Raw genomic sequence first — 20,479 nt, 5'->3', positions numbered from 1 at the left:
AAGCATTACTTCATCATTCTAAAATAACATTTATGATTTTAAAAGAATTAATAGCTCTTCATTATATGTCTACCAAACACTTTACTTGTGCAAAATCAGGTTTAAATCACGATTTTGTACATAATTAGAAGAAATTAGAAAAGAAACACAGATGATAGCTTCTTAAGTAGTATTTTAAACTGTATGAAGTTTTAAAATGTTCTAACTATAATTACAAGATTATACTATAAATCTTTAATGGCTTTTCAAAGGAATAAAACTTTAAAACTTACCTAGAATTTTTTTTTTTTCTGTAGTTGAGTTAGGAAACCAAAAATGAAAAGAATTTCTTCACTTTTCATTAAAAAGAGGATTCATACTTTTAATAGAATACATGTTTAGGCATTATGTTCATAGACTTTTTTTCTTATTTTTGCTATATTTTGTTTGCTATTTTTGTTTTTAAGTACCTAGTATTTGTTTTCACATCATCAAAATTATTTCAACTCTAACCAAAAGAGGCTATCATATAAATTAGGACAAATTTTAGAAGCCAGAGAGGAAAAAGGAAAGAAAGGTGGAGACTTCAAAAAAATTGAAGGGAAATCAGTAGAGTAGAAGAAAGGGACCAAGGGAGGGAGGACAGGAGGGAAAGGGGAGTACTGGGGAATGATATTGGCCAAATTATATTGATGTATTGTGTGTATGTACAAATATATAACAACATATCCCACCATTACATATTATTATGTAATTATGTATATTTTACAATTATAATGCACCAATAAAATATGAAAAATAAATAAATTAGTGAAATTAGTATAAATTATGAGTACAGTGCATGAATTAGGGCATTTTATTTAGTTTACAGAAGAATTCCTTTAAAGCACAAATCTTTAAAGATCAAAGTTCCTAGTTCTGTTAAAGTAGGATTCCAGCTACTTTCCATTTATATCCAACTTTTGCAGGTCTCTATATCATATAAGATGAAGGATAGCAGTAGCTTTGGTGCTTACATTTCATAATTATCTGATTAAACTTCTTTCCTATTTTTATTTACACACTATATCATTTCATTTTGTCAAAATGGATTCCATACTACAGCATCTTAATTTCAAACTTGCTTCAAAAGATGAAATCAACCGGATAGCTTATGTTATCAGAACTTATTCCTCTGGAAAAAAAGGAGCTAGTTTTCCTTACCTCTTTCATCCCCAATTGTTACTTTGATTCATGCTCATTTGAAGTGGGAATGATACCACAATCATGTAAACCTGCCTGTCAATGGAAGCCCGGAGCTGCTTTTCAACTTCTTTTGGAGGAGATGGAAGACTAGCAGGAGTAATATAAATAGGACTTCAATGCTGATCAGAGACTTTTGGCAGGATGTTAACAACAAAGTGCTCTTTAAATGCATAACCATCACAAAAAATTTTAAGAAAATCCAAGTTCTGACTATTTTCTTTGCATTCATCCACTGCATTATATTACATTTAAAGGCTCTGGATACGTGTATTATATGCTCTAACCTGTCTTAAAAATGATTCAGGTTAACTTTCCCCCCCAAATGTACAAACTGTTAGAAAGCATATGTTTCCATTAAAAATGATTCAAAGTAGGTTTTTATAGCCATTAACTGAGTATCAGGGCCATTAAACATTTTATGTTTCCTTGCTCATTATCCTATAATTGATTATCCTAGCTATATGTACTAAATCCTAGTTAAAATATTTACTTCCTTATCCATTGTTAATTCCTCTCCAATATTGAGAAAGAGAGAGAGAGAGAAAGAGAGAGAGAGAGAGAATTGATTTTTATTAGCAATTCATGAATTGGGCAGCATTGCTTTACAGAGTAGAAAGGTGCTCTCCTGGTAGGGGCAAAACTGTGGGGTTTTGTAAGGTAGCTTAAGCAGGAACCAAAAAAATAGTATAGTGCAAAGAACAGATTAGTTATTACATTACTTCAGGTTATTTTCTTTAAAGGGTTAAAACAGAGGAGATTTCCTTATCAGGCTAGCTCTTGTTGACTGGGCCCCTTATACTTGGTTGCTGTGAATCTCTTGGGTTTTATTTTTGTTTTTGGTGGGGTTGTATGTTTTTAGATATATGCTTTTGAGAAAGATTGCTTTTTCTAGAATTTTTTGCTTGTTTGCAGTACTAGGGATTGAATTCAAGGCCTCAAGCATCCTAGGCAAGTGCTCTACCACTGAAGTACATCCCCAGCATTTATAATTTTACCCCAAAAGGACAATATTTCCTTTACATCATAAATGTTGTCCATTTTTTTATATTGTCCGTGGTAGGTGGGGAACTTACACAAGAGGTATGCCAAAATGAGAAGGAGTATTTAGAAAGTAATCTACTCTACATTAAGCTTTAAGAATCCCTATTGATGAAGGCTATTAACATCTACATTAGTAACTTTTACCCTTACTTTATTGTAATAGTAAATTGGGTTGTGAAAAGTTTAAGTCATGCAACCCATAACATTTTATTATTTTGTATTTTAAACTTTATTTGATTTTTGACTGGCATATGACAATTGCACCTACTTATGGGGTACAGTGTGATTTTTCAATACATGTAAGCATTGTGTATTGATCCAAATAAGGTGACTAGCATTTTCATCACCTCAAACATCAAAGCACTGTTTACTTATATCTAGTTTAATTCCAAAATAATTTTCTCTATCTGAATGGATTGATTGATGGTTTTGTATTAGAAAATGTTAGCAATGCTTGCTCCAAATCAGGTGTTGCCTATTTTCTCAAACAAAAAAATAAAAACAGATAAAATCTGGTCATTGTTGTAAGTAATTATTTTTAGATCATTTGATTATTAACAGCTCAACATAGCTCTGCAGTTCATGCCTATCTCTCTTGCCTTGTTAATATATTTGCTACAGTTAATATCAACCCACTTGTATTTATCCAGGAGGATCTAATATTGTTTGTAGCCTTTATTTTCCTTAATTAATAAGGCAGGCAATGGGAGCTGAAAGTCCAATGCATTTGTAGGATTTCCCTCTGGATTTTCAGTCTTTCCACTAAAATTTGGAAGCTATAATTAAATGTATTTTAAATTTTCTTTATTGTTATGATAGATCTAAGACTTTAAGCAAGAGACCTCTAATGTTATGTGTTATATATATGGTATGTGTTTTACATGTTACACATATATGTATATTTATATGTGTGTGTGTGTGTGTGTGTGTGTGTGTGTGTGTGTATTTATAACGTAAGTTAGAAAGATGAGGTCCTCAGGAAGTTTTTCATTTTAGATTCTGTAAAATTTTAGCACAAACTCCTCATAAGTCAGTTAGAAGCCCATCCTCACACTCCTCCTACATAAAACAAGGACAGCACTATTAAAATTTATAAAATGTTATCTTTTAAATTCATATACCTCTATATTGTTTGACTTGATGCCAGTCTGTGTTACTTATGTAAAGTGCAATAAAGCAATGCATTTTCAAAAGGTGAAAAAAAAGAAACTTTAAATAGCAACATATTGTAAAGACCCCCTATGAGTAGTAATACTTCATTTTTAGTCATATAGCCATATTAAAAACATTTTAATCCTCAGAAAGCTAGACACTATAAGACATAAAATATAAAATGGAGCCACAAGAGTACTTCTAGTTTCTGGATATTTAAAGAAAGTCTGTTACTCTAATCTTGATAGATTTCCAGAAATCATTAAGCCCACCATTATTCTAACTGGATCACAGACTGTCGATTTGACTTGACACATTTCAAATAGAGCTGTGGTTGAAAATATACTCCCAGTATTAAATTCACCTCTAGCTGCAATTAGATGGTACCTTGACCTAACATAGGCTCACTGTACTGCCTCTGATGTCTCAGTTTTTACATTTCTATTCCCTTCATACCTATACTTCATCATTCTGTGATTCCTCCATCATTCACTGATTTGTTAGATTGTTAATTTATCTAATAAACATCTCTTGGGCACATATTTGTGCTCAGCACAATGCAGGAAAGATGAAAATGGTGACATCTACATCTGGAAAGTAAGAAGTATGACCAGCTGATTCTGACTCTGGCCCTATACAAGGATAAGGAAAAGCCAAGTTTTGTGTTTCAATTCTTGTCCCACCAACTACTTGCTTAGAGCAACTTGTTTCAATTCTCCAGGCCTCCAGTTATGAGGAAAACTGAGGAAAAGATAATGAGGAAACAATCTGAATCTCTCACCTTTCTAAAGCCTAAATGACTATCTCTGCTTTATCATGGGTTTTCTTAAAGACAGTGCATTATTTATAGGCATGCAACATAAAGGAAAAGATTTTAAAAAGTCAAATGGAATACCTGTTCTTGAGAGTTGATGAGAGCTCATTTCCACTTTCAGAAACAATGGCTGTTTCTCCACAATAGTCTCTGAAGAGTTTTGTAATTTTCCTTTTCTCAAAGACTGCCAAGCAGCTGAATCTAATGATCTATACTAGGGAAATTCTGCCTTGCTTCTTGATTGCTGTTTCCCTTTAGTAATTCCATAGCAATGAAATACAACAGCAGCTCCCTACTGCAAACTCTGTCTCAGTTAAAGGAATAATTTTCTTTCCACAGAAGAGAACATGATATTTGGACCAAAATTTTTTTGCGTTTGATGTTAAACAGTTTAATTGTGGAATAAATATATACATATATGCAAACAGATTCTGATGAGCAATATAGAAAAAGAACAGGAATGACTAAGATTTAAAAAATAATGCTTGATTTTTAAGTAAGTGTGAAAAAGAAGAGCAAAAATAAATTTGGAGAATTTGTGAGAGAACAGGAAATTGCACATGGTAGTGGTGATGTGTTGTTGGGATTCAGAAATGATATCCCAAACTGTGGTGCTTTGTCAGGATGAGCTCAAGAGACTATCTCAGAACTGAGGTCACTGACTTTCCCCCAAATGCCTTACCCTGGATCATATCTGATCCTCTGTCTCTTCCAAAGTGTAGGAAGAGGCCTTCTTTGAAGCTGCTTTATCTGACTAAGGGGAAGTTCTCTTCCCAGAAGAAATGTAATTACTATGAAATCTCATTACCCAGGAAGGATGAACCACTGGAGAATGGACTAAAAATAAAACATCCCATGTAGGGTCCACAGGGACTTTGTCCCAAGCCAATTTATGTTGTCTTGGGCCCATTTGTTTCTCCTAAAAATAATTTACTACCTATTATGGTTTCTTTTTTTTTTTTTTTTTTTTTTTTTTTTTTCAGTTTTTAAAACTTTATTTTACAAGTAGGGAATGTACTTTTAACTTTACTAACATTTTCCCCCTGAAGATACAATCTGGACATTTATATATTCAAAGGAAAAATCATCAAAATAAGATTTACATAGAAACAGCCTCCTGGCAATGGTAACACATGCATGTTGTTTACTGGTCTCCAAATCAGTAAGAATTTACTCCAACCAAGGCTAAACCTTTGCTATTTGTAAGCAACTCCAGAGAAAACCAGTTTATATCAATTTACAATTTAGTCAATCAGGAAATGAGACTTCCAGGGAATGACTATACATCAGTCATTGCAGAGGTAACTTAAAACTCTTCTTTCATGTGCACTGTCCAATATTTGGAAGAAATCTATATGGTAGATAATGTGAATGTTAGTCTAAATTTATGCATTGTTTTCCAATAAAGTGGAGAAACTCCAAATGTATATGCCACAGAGAGTAAAGACTTCTTTTCCATGGTCAGTGCAGAATAAAATAAAATTTGACTTTCCTTAAAGTGCCTTCATCTCTTTACCCATGAAGACAGGTTCCACTTATTTGCCTTTGTCTTAAGTATATAATTCAAACTTCTAAAATGATTACATTTCAGTTTGTATTTCATCTGGAAACACTGAAGAGGATGATTTCATTTTATGGGTTAACTATCTTAAATCACTGTTGGTCAAGTTACTAGTAGTGGGCAATTTTTTTTCTAGGAAACAATTCCAAACAGTGATAGACACTTGCCAGCTCTCATCAATAGGCTCCCCCTGTCCTCCTTGTTTGTACTACTTTATTGTCCATTGTGGTCTTACCCACAGACCACAGGGATTACTAGAAAGAAAAAGAATACAGAGTAAGATTGGTCCTTCCCCAACCTTCAAAAAGCCAAGACATCTTGGTGGCTATGTCTTCATTAAGATTAATAACTGCCTACAATAGTCCTCTGGAGGCAAACCTTTTAGGACAGCTATTGATTTAGTTGCAAAGGAGAGCAAAAAGGAAGAACTACAGTATTTTCATAAAGTATAACAATTTAGTGAAGATACATACATCAGTTAATGTTGCCCTCAGTTTTATCAGTTTTGAATTTTTTTTAAATTTCAAGGGAATAGGCTTAAACACAGAAAAAGTAAAATATATGTCAGTCCATAATCTATATATTCTTCATCTTGGCCATGAGGTCTTCCAAGCTTTCTCCAGAGTCTTCTACAGTTACTTCAGGTACACAGTCTTCTTGCTTTTTTGGAATTGTGTATGCCACTGTAATTCCTTCTGGTAAGTCAGGAATTGGACCTGAAGAATTTTTCAATTCCTCTTCTGAAACCTCAGATACCAGCTCAATACCCCACTCATTATCCTCATGTATTATCTCTTCCTCTTCTTGAACAGCCTCTGGTTTGGGCAGTAATGCTACCTTTTTCTTGTATTCTTCCTGCTGCTTCCTACAATTTCTGTCATCACATTGAGGATTTGGCTTCATGGACATAGTAGGAAAAAAATCTTGCATTGCATTGTATCCAAGGTAAAAACTAACAGTACCAAAATTTAATAGAAACTTTAACACATTTTGTACCAAGATCCCTGCCACCACTCCCATAGTGGTAGGAAGACTGGCTGCACAAACACCTTCTCGTTTAAGAGTCTTTTCATCAATATTTGCAGCAACTACAAGTGGTGGTGCACACGCAAAACAAGCAGATTCTCCAGGAATTATAAGCTGTATGTGCCCTGAGACTGCATTTTCACTGACCCCAGATTCCATCCATGTTTGTCCAAGTTCGTTACAGGCTGTATTTATTGCCATCCGAGCTTCAAAATTGTCCACACAGCTAAGAACTAGATCAACAGAATTTCCTTCTTCTAACCCACCATGACTTATTCTATTCATGAAATGTTGAAAGTTTTCCATTGTGGTTATATTATAGTTATGTACTTCAAAAAGAACATCAGGATTAATGTTCCTCAAAGTATGTTCCGCTGCTTGAACTTTACTCAGTCCTGCTTGATGAGGCTGGAAGAAAAGTCTGTTCATATTGGCCAGTTCTACTTTGTCATAGTCAAAGAGGAGCAACAATGCCACATCTTGTCAGCATTTCAGCCGTCACACTACCAATTCCACCAACACCTACTATTGCTACAGCAAAGGTACGGATTTTCTCATAGTCGCTTACAATTCCCATTCGCTTCAAGGCCATCAGGCGGCTGTACGGATTGGAATCCACCACCTCCGGGCTCATCTTCTCGATGCGGGTCCGACCGCCCGCTCCGTCGCCGCCACCCAGGGCCCGCCGACTTCTCTCCTGGGCAAGTTCCCTCTCCAGCTCCTGCACCCGCTGCTGCAGCCGCTCCACCGACTCGGCCATGGCTGGGACCCCCGCGGCCAACGCTCCCAGCCCGGGCCTTCGCCGCCGCCGCCGCCCCACGCTGCTGGACTGGGCACCTAGCCGTCGTCTTCCACGCCCAGGGACCTAGCGAAGGGCCCTATTATGGTTTCGATATGAGGTGTCCCACAAAAGCTAATGTGTGACACAATGTGAAAATTGTCAGAGGTGAAATGATTAGATTATGTGAGAAGTAACCTAATTAGAGGATTGATCCATTGATGTGGATCAGCAGTAACTGACCTCAGCAGTAACTGTAGGTAGGTAAGATATGGTTGGAGGAAACAGGTTGCTGGGGGTCTGTCTTTGGGGGTTATATTTTGTCTCTGGTAACTGGCATATTATCTCATTATCTCTCTCTCTCTCTCTCTCTCCTCCCCACCCCCATACTCCCCCACTCTACTTTCTTCCTCGTGTCATGTCCTGAGCTTGCTTTCTCTACCATGCTCTTCTACCATGATGGTCTGCCTCCTCATGGGCCCATGTCTACAGAATCAGTCATCTATGGGCTGAGACTTCTGAAACTGTGAGCCAAAATAAACTTTTTCTCCTTTATATTGCTCTTGTCAGATCTTTTGGTCACAGTGACAAAAAAGATAAGTAAAACACTTCCTCTCTAAAAGTGCCTTCAGCCCCTGACTTCCCTGTGAGAAAAATTTTAAGCTTTAATTATCTGGCGTTTCTTCAGATTTTCTAAGTTGAATGGGTCCTGTGCACATTAAATGAAACTGTCTGCTTTTTCTCCTGTTAATCCATCTATTGTCAGTTTATTTTAGTAGACTCAATTGCCAAACCTTCAGAGAGAAGTCTGAGCCATGAATAAAAAAATATTAGAAGTAGTCCCTCAAAAGTTAATTCTACATCTTGTATGCTTTGCCTACATGATAGGTACCATGTTAGTCAGTTTTCTATTGTTGTTACCAAAATACCTGACAAGAACAAGACAGAGGAGGAAAAGTCTACTTTGGGCTGTTGCAGAGATTCAATCCATGGTTGGTCAACTCCATCACCTTGGACCCAAGTGAGGCAGAACACCATGATGGAAAGGTGGTAGAGGAAAGCGGCTCAGAGAAGAGAAGGGAAAGCCTCCTAGGGTGCACCTCCAGTGACCCACCCCCTCCAGCCATGCCCCACCTATCTACAGTTACCCCCCAGTTCATCCACTCAAACTAGGATGGACTGATTAGATTTTAGCTTTTGCAATCTAATCAGTTCACTCTGAATATTCCTCCATAAACAGGAGATTTGGAAGGACATCTCCCATACAAACCATCCGAAGTACCAGGTCAGAACCCAAGAAACAGAACATACAAGGCAATATCCTTGACTATGTATGTATTTGTAGAATGCCCTTGAAAAATACAAGGGACAGTAGGTGTTTAAAATAAGCAACCTGACTTGAATGGGTTTCTTAAAATCCCATAATGGGCCCATAATGGCCATGAAACCAGAGGTTTTTCTAGCACAAGCACTTCCTGATTTGAGAAATTTCTCTAGAATACAGAATTAAGGACTGAATACAAAGTTTGCTTGTTATCTTTCATCATATTTTTTTCAGTCCTAAGTCTGAATACCACCTTTGTGTTTTTTAGTGAAAAGGTACAGCATTTGAAGCTAAAACTGAGTGCCTCAGACAGCAGGAAGCAAAAGAGTCACACCCTAAAATACTGTTTCTTTACTGTATTTTTAAAAGAAGCTTTCTTGATGCCACTTTTTTTCTGTTTCAGTCTTCATTTTCTTTTCAAATTATGATTTAAGTTATATTGGCATCTGGATTTCAGTAGATCTTGCCAGTAGAGATTGACTGTAGAAAATAGGAGGCATAAACTGGAGATTATTGCTGGTGTTTTAATTTTAACTTATTGACAAACAAACTAAAAAATAAAACTGGCAACTGAAATGTTTAGCTGATTCACAAATTGGCAGGAATGTTTAGTTTGTTTTTTTCTAAAATTACTCCCATCTCAATAGCTTCTGGCTATTAGCATAGAAAAAAAAGAATAAGTAGTGCTTGAAAATCTATTAGAATTATAAAAATGCACTCATTGCAAAGCCTCTGGGCATATGCACAAAATAAACATGTAATCCTGCTCCTGAGAAACTATTTTATGAACCTCTTTACTCATCAGAATCTCTCAAGTGGCCTGGATAAGACCTGCTAAGAGGATCATTATTGCCCAAAATCCCACAAAGGTGATTTTTTACAGAGACAGGATAAGTAGAAACTTTCAAAGCTTCAGGTCCTCCACTAAAGAGACTCAAATTCTGTTTTGAGAAATAGATCTCTGTGACATAATAAGAAATATAAATTTGGTCTTTCCCTCCAGTTCCTGACACAAGTTCCTAAACCCTTGGACTTTTCTGAGTGATAGGGGTTCTATAAGCATCTTTTATTCTAATATTTGGTCTTCAAAACTGATTTCCAACACAGGAGCTTCTAAAATCTTTGGATGATGAAGTGGTGAATGTTGTTATGGTCCCCCAAAAGCTCAAGTGTGAGACAATGCAAGAACATTCAGAGGAGAAATGATTGGGTTATGAGAGCCTTAACCCAATCAGTGAATTAATCCCCTAATGGGGATTAACTGATTGTTAACTGAAGGTGGGTAGGGTGTGGCTGGATGGGGTGGGTCATTGGGGACTTGCCTTTGGGTTATACATTGGTGAGCTGAGCTTAGTCTTTCTGCTTCCTGATCATCAAGTGAGCCACTTCCCTCCATCACACTCTTCCACCATGATGTTCTGCCTCTCCTGCAGTCCTGAGGAATAGAGTCTACTTCTATGAGCTGATACCTCTGAAACCATAAGCCCTAATATTAACTTTTCCTCTTCTGTAATTGTTCTGGTCAGGTCTTTAAGTCACAGCAGTGAAAAAGCTGACTAAAAAAGTGTCTTTTGTATGCTAACGAAAAGACAAATAGTTGGGATCCCTAAATAGCTGCAGGAAAAGAACTGATCCCCCAAAGACTAAGGCATTATTAGAGGTTGGAATTTTCAGCCCCACATGCCCCAACTCTGGAAAGGGGATTGGAGCTTGAGGTAGTCAGCAATGTCTAATGATCTGATGATCATGCCTACATCCTACAAACCTTGTACAACCCTAGGCAATGGGACTGAGAGAGCTTCTGTGCTTCTGGGTTATTATACACACCAAGGTACAGAGGAAGGTGGAACATCTGAATTGAGCAGGGAGATGCCACACCCATTCCCTAGGTAGACTTCACCCTATTTGCTACTTCGTCTGACTGTGGGTTGGTATCATTATGACATCTCTCACAATAAAGTGGTAAATGTTTCCCTGAGTTCTGTGAGCCATTATGACAAATTATAAAACATGAGGAGGGATTGTGGAGACCCCCCCAATTTTTAGCTAAGTCAGATAGAAGTGTGGGTAACCTGGGGACCCAAAACTTGTGACCGACATTTGAACTCGGGAGAGAGTTTTGTGGGAGAGAGTCTATTACCTATGGAATCTGCACTAACTCCAAGTGGCATCATAATTAAACTATATCATAGGATCTCCTACAAAGAACTGGAGAAAACCCACACATTTGGTGTCAGAAGTACAGTGAGTGACTAGAGAAATCATTTTCTCTTTTAATCTCCCATAAAAAAGACCATGAGTTGCAAACAACTGCCTTGAAGTTAGAATATATCATGAAAGTTATGGTTGCTGTCTACATTTTGTAGCCCTCATTTTACTATGCAGTTAAAATGTCAGGTCACTCAGAAGTGCTGTAATTTGTTGTTGAAAGGGATGATGTTATTTGCATTTTTAGATAATTTCTTTCTAGGCTTCTGTTGAAACCATTGCAATTATAATAATTAATCTGTATCTCAGGTTGCAAAATCCTCATTTCAATTCTACATATATAGGTGTACTTGGACCAAGGGGAACAAATAAATGATAGAAAAGTGGTAGATTGGAAAAGTCATTAATGAAGGGCAATAATCACTTATAAGGGAGAAGGAGCTTTCAAAGTGCCATGGAATCATTGACTCTTCTTCATGAACTCTTCCTTCACTTGCTAAGCAAATATTCTTTTAAAATTTTAAATGGTCAATTAAAACAGCTTCCCATAGGCAGTTTTTATATCCTTAGATCTTCTCCTTAATTTTCATTTTGCAAATAACCACATGCTTTGAAATTAAAAGATATTGTGCATATGTATATAATTTTAAAAAGATAACATTGCACATCTTTTTCACAACCTATATTGAAAACAAGACAAAACTAAAGAAAAGCTTCTCCTAGAAATCCTTTTGATCCCATCTGCTTTTCCATAATTTAACTTTGTCATTTAAATTTTGTGTATTATTTTTCTTGTCATTATTACTTCTGCAGACCGCAAATCACTTCATGGCATGAGTTTAATTTTTTTCATTTGGGTTTAGGACATTATTTAAGATCTGAAAGTATGCCTTCTAATTATTTTGTATGACATGTAACCATAAGGTATAGAATTGATGTTTTTAATTGTATTGATATATAGCCCATATGTAGAAATGTATTATATGTGCACAGTGTTCTGAATTCTAACAAATTAGAAATAACCATGTACAGAAGAGCAAACCCAGAACGGGAGACTCAGGGTACCTCCCGAAGTTCTCTCCTACTGCCTTTCAGTCACTTCCCTCCCAACCATGGGTGATCATTATCTTGACTTCAAACATCATAGTTTGCCTGATTTCATACTAAATAATGCCATGCATTATTCACACTTTGTATCTTGCCTTTCATTTCTCCTCATGTTTGTGAGATTTATCTATGTTGTGGCAAATAGTCTTTCATCTCTGTACAGCATTTTATTGAATAAACATGTATACCACAATTTATTTATTTATCCCTTCCTTCATTGCTATTGTTGTTATTGTTTTGCTGGGCTGGGAATTGAACCCAGGGGCATTTTTTTTTTTTTTTTTTGGAGACAAGGTCTTACTAAGTTGCTGATATCGGCCTCTAACTTGGGATCCTCCTGCCCCAGCCTCCCAAGTCACTGGGATTACAGAAGTATGCAACTGCACCATGCTCCCATCCACTGTTAATTAACATTTTTCCAAGTTCCAGCTTTTGACAATTATAAATATTGCTGCCATGAACATCTTTGCACACATTTTGTGGTGAAAATATGTATTCATTTCATTGGAATATATAATTAGGAATGGCATTTCTGAGTCATAGGATGAGCATATTTCCTCTTTAGTTTATACTGCCAAATAGTTTTTAAATGATTTTAAACATTTACATCCTGGCAGTTGTATGAAAAGTTCAGGGTGTCCCACATACTTGTCAACACTTGGGTTTATTTGTCTTTCAGATTTTTTAAAATATGTTAACTGGTTTAATATGTGCACACATTTATGACATACACTAAAATAATTCAACACATGTATACAAGGTATAATGATCGAATCAGGATAATTAGCATTTTCATCTCTTTAAACACCTATAATGCCTCTGTGCTGAGAAACTTAGTACTTCTTTTCCAGTCATCTTGAAATATCTAATAAATTATTATAGACTATAATCACCTTACCATGCTATAGAACACAAGAACTACTATCTAGCTGTATTTGGATTCCTCTTATTTGCGCTCATCCCTACCCTTCCTAGACACTAGTGATCACCATTCTACTCTCTTCCATGAGCTCAACTTTTGCAGTTTAACAGATGAGTGATAACACGCAGTGTTTGTCCTGCAGTACCTGGTTTATTTCAATTATCAAGATGCCCTCGGGTTCCCTCCATGTTGCCACAATAAGAGATTTCTTTCTTTTTAATGGCTGAGCAATATTCCATTGTGTATATTTAGCACATTTTCTTTATCCATTTGTGGACACCTGGGCTAATTCCATATCTTGGTTATTATGAATAGTGCTGCAATAAACATCATATTTTAGATATAAAAATTTTATGCCCTTTGGATATATACCCAGTAGTGGAATTGCAGGATCACATGGTAGTTCTATTCTTAGTTTTCTGAAGATCCCTCATATGATCTTCCTATGATCCTCCATATGATCCTCCCATAGGATAATTTACATTTTTACCAACAGCATATGAGTATCTTTTTCTCTACATCTTTGCCAATAATCGTTATTTTAAAAATCTTTTTGATAATAGCCTATCTAAATGGAGTAAGATGGCATTGCATTGTGACACAGAGAAGTTTTCATATGACAGATGTTCATTTGTATATTTTTTTTGAGAAATGCCTATCAGATCATTTGTGCATTTTAATTGGATTATTTGGAGTTTTTGTGTCTTATATAGTCTGGATATTAATCCATTTTCAGATGAATAGCTTGCACATATTTTCTCACATTTTTTCATTGCATTTTCACTATATTAATTGTTTACTGCACAGAAGCTTCTTGTTTTGATGTAATCATATTCATCTTTTTTTTTTTTTTTACTTTCATTGCCTGTGTTTTGAGGACTTATTCAAAAACTCATATATTATACCAATGTCTTGAAGTATTTCTGTTAAGCTTTCTTCTAGTAGTTTCATAGTTTCAGATCTTACATTTAGGTCTTTGATGAATTTTGAGTTGACTTTTGTATGTGATGAGAGATAGGGGTTCAGTTTCATTCTTCTGCATATGTCTGTTCACTTTTCCCAGCACTATTTATTGAAGAGACTATCCTTTTTCCAATGTATGTTCTTGGCACCTTTGTCAAAAATAAATTAGCTATAAATATCTGAATTAATTTTTGGATTCTCCATTCTATTTCATTGGTCTATGTATCAGTTGTATTAGTCTGTGTCAGCATTATGCTGTTTTGATTATTATAGCTTTGTAGTATGTTTTCAGATGAGGTATTAGATATCTTCAGTTTTATTATTTTTGCTCAGGATTGCTTTTGCTATTCAGCAACTTTTACAGTTCTGTATAAATTTTATGATTATTTTTTCTACTTCTGGGTAGAGTGTCATTTGTATTTGAATGGGGATTATATTGAATCTACATATCACTTTGTATAGTATGAACATTTTAATAGTATTTATTCTTTCAATCCATGAGCTTTCTATTTGTTGGTGTCCAATTTCTTTCATCAATGTTTCATAATTTTCATTGTAGAAATCTTTCACTTCCTTTGTTAAATTTATTTGTAGGTGTTTCTTGTAACCATCGTAAATAGATTACTTTCTCAATTTCTTTTTCAGCAAGTTTGTTATTGGTTGTTAGAGTTTAAATCTAGACTGTCCCCCAAAGTCTCATGTGTTCAGAGGTGGTCTTTTGGGAAGTGATTGGGTCATGAAGGCCTAACTAACCTCATCAGTGGATTAATCCACTGAACAGACTAACTGGAGGAAGAAGATCTCTTGGGGCATGACCTGAAAGGGTTTATCATTTTTCTGCCTCCTTATTCCCTTACTTCCTGGCTTCTATAAGCTTTCCTCTGCCTTACCCTTCTGACACAATGTTCTGCCTCACCTCAGGCCCAAAGCAATGGAGCTAACTAACCATGTACTGAATTCTCTGAAACTATGAGCCAAAATAAATCCTTCCTCCTTTTAAATTATTTTTCTCAGGTATTTTGGTCATAAAAAATTGTGAAAAGCTGGAGAATGCAGAAGTTGGCACCCAGAAGTGGGGTTATTGCTATGACTATACCTAATCATGAAATCCAGAAGCCTTTGGAATTGGTTTGTGGAGTTTGGTATAACACAGGGATGTAATCTATAAAGGGATGTGTCCTTGGGCCCTGCAGAGGCAGGCGCCCTTAGCTGCAGGGCCTATGAGAATGAGAACCATTATGTAAAGGGTGTCTTTTCCTTTTAACCATGCACATGTGTGTATTGCCCTTTGGATATATACCCAGTAGTGGAATTGCAGGATCAATTCCTGCAATCAAACAGGTATAGCACTGTGCCTTTACTTCCATTTTCTTGTGAATTCTCCTCAAATCCAACACTTTCTCAAATGTTCCTTGCTATTTCACATGTTTTTAGTCCATTTTTATATTCTGTTTTTTGATGTACCATCAAGTTTTTTGCCCATTTTTCTGTCTATGTACTTCTTTTTGAATAATAGGTATACTTGCTATATTCTAGATGTTCTTTTTCTGATACATGAATTAGAAATATATCATTATAGACTTTCTCACTCTTTCAATGGCATATTTTAGTGAAATGAAGTTTTCAATATAGTTAAATTTATCCATCACTTTTTTTTAATTAGAACACTGTGTGTTCTAAGAACTTTATACTACTTCAATATCACAAAAGTTCTCCTTTGATTTCTTCTAAAAGTTTTAGTTTTACTTTCAAAATTTATCTATAATATATCTGAAATTGATTTTTCAGTGATATGAAGTCAACATTAATTTTTTTCAAACTGGGTATATATTTACCAAGTATCATTTATTGAAAGATCTTCCAATATACTGCAGTGTCACCTTTGACATAAATCTTATAGCAGTCAGTATTTTGTGAATTTTGAGGGGAGGGAGGATAGGTCTAGTTGTCTGTCATTGAGCCGAAACCACCTTGTCTAAATTAGCTTTCAATAGGTATCTGATAGGATAAGTCCTCTTTGTTTTTTGAATTTAAATTGACTTAACTATTCTTTGCCTTTGCATTATACATAAATATTCAAGTACTCTCATTTTCCACAAAGTAAAAGCTTACTGAGGATTTAACTGAGATTGTAACAAATCTATAGAACAGTTTATAGAGGATTGCCATTTAAATAATTTTAAGTCTTCTTCAATCCATGAACATACATCTATTTATGTCAGATGCCTTTACTAATTCTAATAACATTAACCATAGAAGTCTTGGATATCTTTCTTATATTTATTGCTAGAGACCAAATATCTTTATGCTACTATAAATAGTGGTTTTGAATTTTACTGTCTGTTACTATTATATGACAAAAAATATTTTTATATTGACCATTTATTCAGCAAAACTGCTGTTATACTAATCGACATGTAAATTCTTTTGGGCTTTCTATGAACGCAATTAAGTTATCTGTCAGGAAAAAGGTGACAGATTTAGTTGGATGTGGTGACACACACCTGTAATCCCAGCAAACTTGGAGGCTGAGGCAGGAGGATTGCAAGTTCAAGACCAGCCTGGGCAACTTAGAAACACCCTCAGCAATGTTGCAAGAACCTGTCTCAAAATAAAAAGGACTGGGGATGTAGCTCAGTGGTAAAATTCCCCTGGGTTCAATCCTCAGTACCTTGCACAAATTTCAACTTCATAGATCTATTTCTCAATTTTTTTGAGAAATAATTGGGGAAGTGTTGACTTTATTTCACTGGCTAGAACCTCTAACACTTTATAATAGTAATTTTATTTTGCTGTTTTCAAGCTAAGGGAAAAGCTTTGTATCTTTGCCATTAACTATTCTTTTTATGGTAGTTTATCTTAAACAGATTTTTAAAAAATATTAGATTATTTATAGACAACCAAATTTATAGTGACTTTCATAGCTCTATTGTGTACAAATGCTCTTTAACTTATGGTAGATGCTCTTTAACTTACAGGTAGATGGGACATGGCTGGAGGAGGTAGGTTACTTGGGGGCATTCTCTGAAAGGGTTCGTCTTCCCTGTGGGTCCTTCCCTCCTTCCTTCTGTCTGCTTCCCAGTGAGCCCTGAATGGAACAGTGCTCTTCCCTCATGCCCTTCCACCATGATGTTCTTCCTCATCTTGAGCCCAGAGCAATGAACTTGGCCCACCATGGACTGAACCTCTGAAACCATGAGACAAAATAAACTTTTCCTCCTCTAAGTTGTTTTTGTTAGGTATTTTAGTCACAGCAATGAAAAACTGACTAACACACTTACTGAACATCATAGTTTACCTTAGTGTACATTAAACATACTCAGAAACTTACATTAACCTAAAATTGGGCAAAATTATCTAACACAAAGCCTGATAATGGAGATAAGATGATACCTAAGACCTTACTGGAGATTGCATTATGTTCTTGGCTCTTGTGTTATTCTTGCATGAGAGGATTTCAAGCAAGACAGGAAGTAATAAGTATAGCAAAGTTTTCTTAGGAAGGAAAAAAGCATTCTCAAGGGATAAAGTGGGTATTCTCAGAAAGGAGAGTTCCTGCTCACTTCATTGTTAGCTCAGTCTTGTGGTAGGAGGGGAGGTTTTTGAAGAGTCCTACCGAAGCACTAACTCTTAACTTTTGACTGACAGTAGAATTGTGTCATATTTTTAAGTTTCTGCTGTACATGTTTCCACCTAAAGGCAACTCTTGGTCATACTGGTTTATGTAAAGGTCACAAAGGCACTGTTTCATCCAGGTCCAGACCAGATCAGGGTAACTTGTTTTCTTTTTATTGGCAGAGGAGTTTTTGGACCTGTATTTTTCAGCTCTAAGAAGGAAGAGCAAGCCTGAAAATAACAAGCTTGTTAGTCAAGTGTTGTATCATACTGTTGTCTTTTTAGGCCATAGCTGGGTCAGATTGGCCTTGTGTGAGCTGTTTCAAAAGGAAACATGCTGAGAGTTTGCACCATAGGGTAAGTCTTTAGAATTAACCCTTTAACTCTATGTTCCCACCAATCATATTCAAATGCTACCTAACAAGCGTATTTCAAAATAAAACATTGAATAGATCATGTAATTTATTGAATAATGTACTGAAAGTGAAAAACAGAATGATTGAATGGATATGCATTCACATCATCATAAAGTAAAACACTCATAAGTGGAGTCATCATAAATTGGGGAAAATCTCTAGCTGGACACAGTGGTACACACTTGTAATCCCAGCACCTCAGGAGGCTGAGGCAGAAGAATCACGAGTTCAAAGCCAGCCTCAGCAACTTGGTGAGGCCCTAAGGAACTTTAAGAACCTGTCTGAAAATAAAACATAAAAAGGGCTGGGATATGTCTCAGTGGTTAAGCACCCTGGGTTTAATCCCCAGTACCACAAAAAAATAAAATAAAAAACAAAAAACAGGGAAAATCTATGTGTGTGTGCATGTGTGTGCATGTATGTGTGTGTGTGTGTGTGTGTGTGTGTGTGTGTGTGTGAGAGAGAGAGAGAGAGAGAGAGAGAGAGAGAGAGAGAGAGAGAGAAAGAGAGAGAGAGAGAGAAGCATTACTCCCATAAACCAATGCCTTGGTTAAATGTCAAAATAAAGGTAATTCCATTTTTATTTTTTAATCCCTCTGTTTTCTGTAATCTCTCTCTAAAATTCTTTTACTCACTTATCTCTCAATATGTAAGTGATGACAGATTCACTCTGAATTCTCTTCTTCCCAATTTTTTAAATTTGCAGCACTTCTTAATCTACTGGACTCTAGTTTCTTCCTTTTTACTTTTATAGCAGTGAGATTCCAACTTACACCTTTCTCTTCCATTAGATAAGGTCTAGACACATAAGAAGTCTGTGACCACCTTGTACTTTTGAAAATAAAAATATTGGTCAAGCCCTGTACCAAATACTACACTTACCAGCCACCACACATTTTTAATGGCCATGCTGTCTTTTGGAAGTACTGGAGTTTCTGGGAATTCTCAGGGGATTCACTTGGTTAACTCTAACAATTTCTTCTCTGCCTCATTCAGGACACCATAACTTGTGACAGAGACTGCTAATTGCCCCCTAGAATCCAAGTCCTCTTTTATTATACAAAGCAGAATCCCCTTCCCACCAGGTATCAGCAAGGCTCAACATTGGTCATATAGAGATTACATTTTCCTATACTCTTTTACCACCAGGTGTGACTATTTGATTAATTTCTAGCCAGTGATACTTGAAAGGATACTTCAAACTTATGAATCATGTCTTTACAAGAAAACTGTTTACCTTCATGCTCTCTTTCTCACTTCCTGCTGGCTAACAATGGTAACAATGAAGTAGTTAACTTGAACCTAGGAATGCTTGCAGCTTGAGTCTTTTGCTGGCTTTGGGCAGCACTTCTTAATTTACCTGAGCTTCCCTGTGGACTGTAAGATCAGAGAGAATTGACTTTTGTGTTATTGAAACCACTGTATTTGGATTTTCTTTGTTACAGAAACTTAGTTCTTATTCTATATTATTCAGTATTCAAACCTATTGTCTTCTCTCTGTCCCACACTGGTTATGTAATGGAACAGAGTTCCTTTACCTTGACATTGTGAAAACGCTATTCCATCAGGAAGTGGTAGATGTTTAGTGAAGTTTTGGGAGTTAACACTAAGAATCCAGTAATATTGGACTTAGAACAGCTCTACAAAGAGAGCCTAATACAGAAAACTAGACTTTGCTCTCCATACAAAAGTATCCAAGTCATGTCTACTGTTAGGGGTTTGATTGGGTCCCCAGAAAAGATATGTTGGGGTTTTATCACCTGGTATCTGTGAATGTGTGACTTATTTGGAAATAGGGTCTTTTAGATGTAATCCAGTCAGGATGAGGCAATTCACCTAAAGTCTAGTTCAACATGACTCATATCCATATAAGAAAAGGAAAACACCATATGAAGATATAAATACACAGGAGAAATATTATGTGATAATAAGGAAAGAATTGGGGAGGAAAGAGGGAGAGAGTTGGGGAGAAAAAGAGAGAGAGAGAGCACGAGAGAGAGGGAAAGAGAGAGACAGACACTGCAGTGCAACATCTGTAAGTCAAGAGATGTCAATGATTGATGGCCACCACCAGAAGCTGGAAAGAGGGTAGGAAGGATTCTCCCCTGAAGTTTCCATAGGTGGTGTGGCCCTGCCAACACCTTGATTAGAGACCTCAATAAATTTTGATTGTCTTAAGCCATCCATTTTGAGATCTTTGCTACAGTAGCCCTAATAAACTAGTAATACCACCATGAGAAGTTTCTCTCTGGTCAACTGCTGTCTTCCTAATGAGACTGGGGCAAAAAGGACAGTCTGTGTACACAATGAATGACTGGGTCAGGAAGA

At 36.1% G+C, this 20,479-nt stretch overlaps 1 protein-coding gene and 1 pseudogene across 2 annotated transcripts in view; both read right to left on the bottom strand.

Annotated features, from left to right (window-relative positions):
* Nucleotides 1–20,479, bottom strand: part of LOC306660237 (uncharacterized protein) — a gene marked incomplete at its 3' end in the record, with an annotated part of 493,624 nt that overhangs the window by 265,146 nt on the left and 207,999 nt on the right. The gene's annotated exons all lie outside the window — the stretch shown is intronic.
* LOC306659916 (ubiquitin-like modifier-activating enzyme 5) lies at nt 6,229–7,691 on the bottom strand (annotated as a pseudogene). Its single transcript has one exon. The product of its transcript is annotated as a ubiquitin-like modifier-activating enzyme 5 (transcript).

Source organism: Sciurus vulgaris, assembly GCF_902686455.1.
Source record: "Sciurus vulgaris genome assembly, chromosome: 4".
NCBI lineage: Eukaryota > Metazoa > Chordata > Mammalia > Rodentia > Sciuridae > Sciurus > Sciurus vulgaris.
This window is presented reverse-complemented; position numbering and strand designations above follow the sequence as displayed.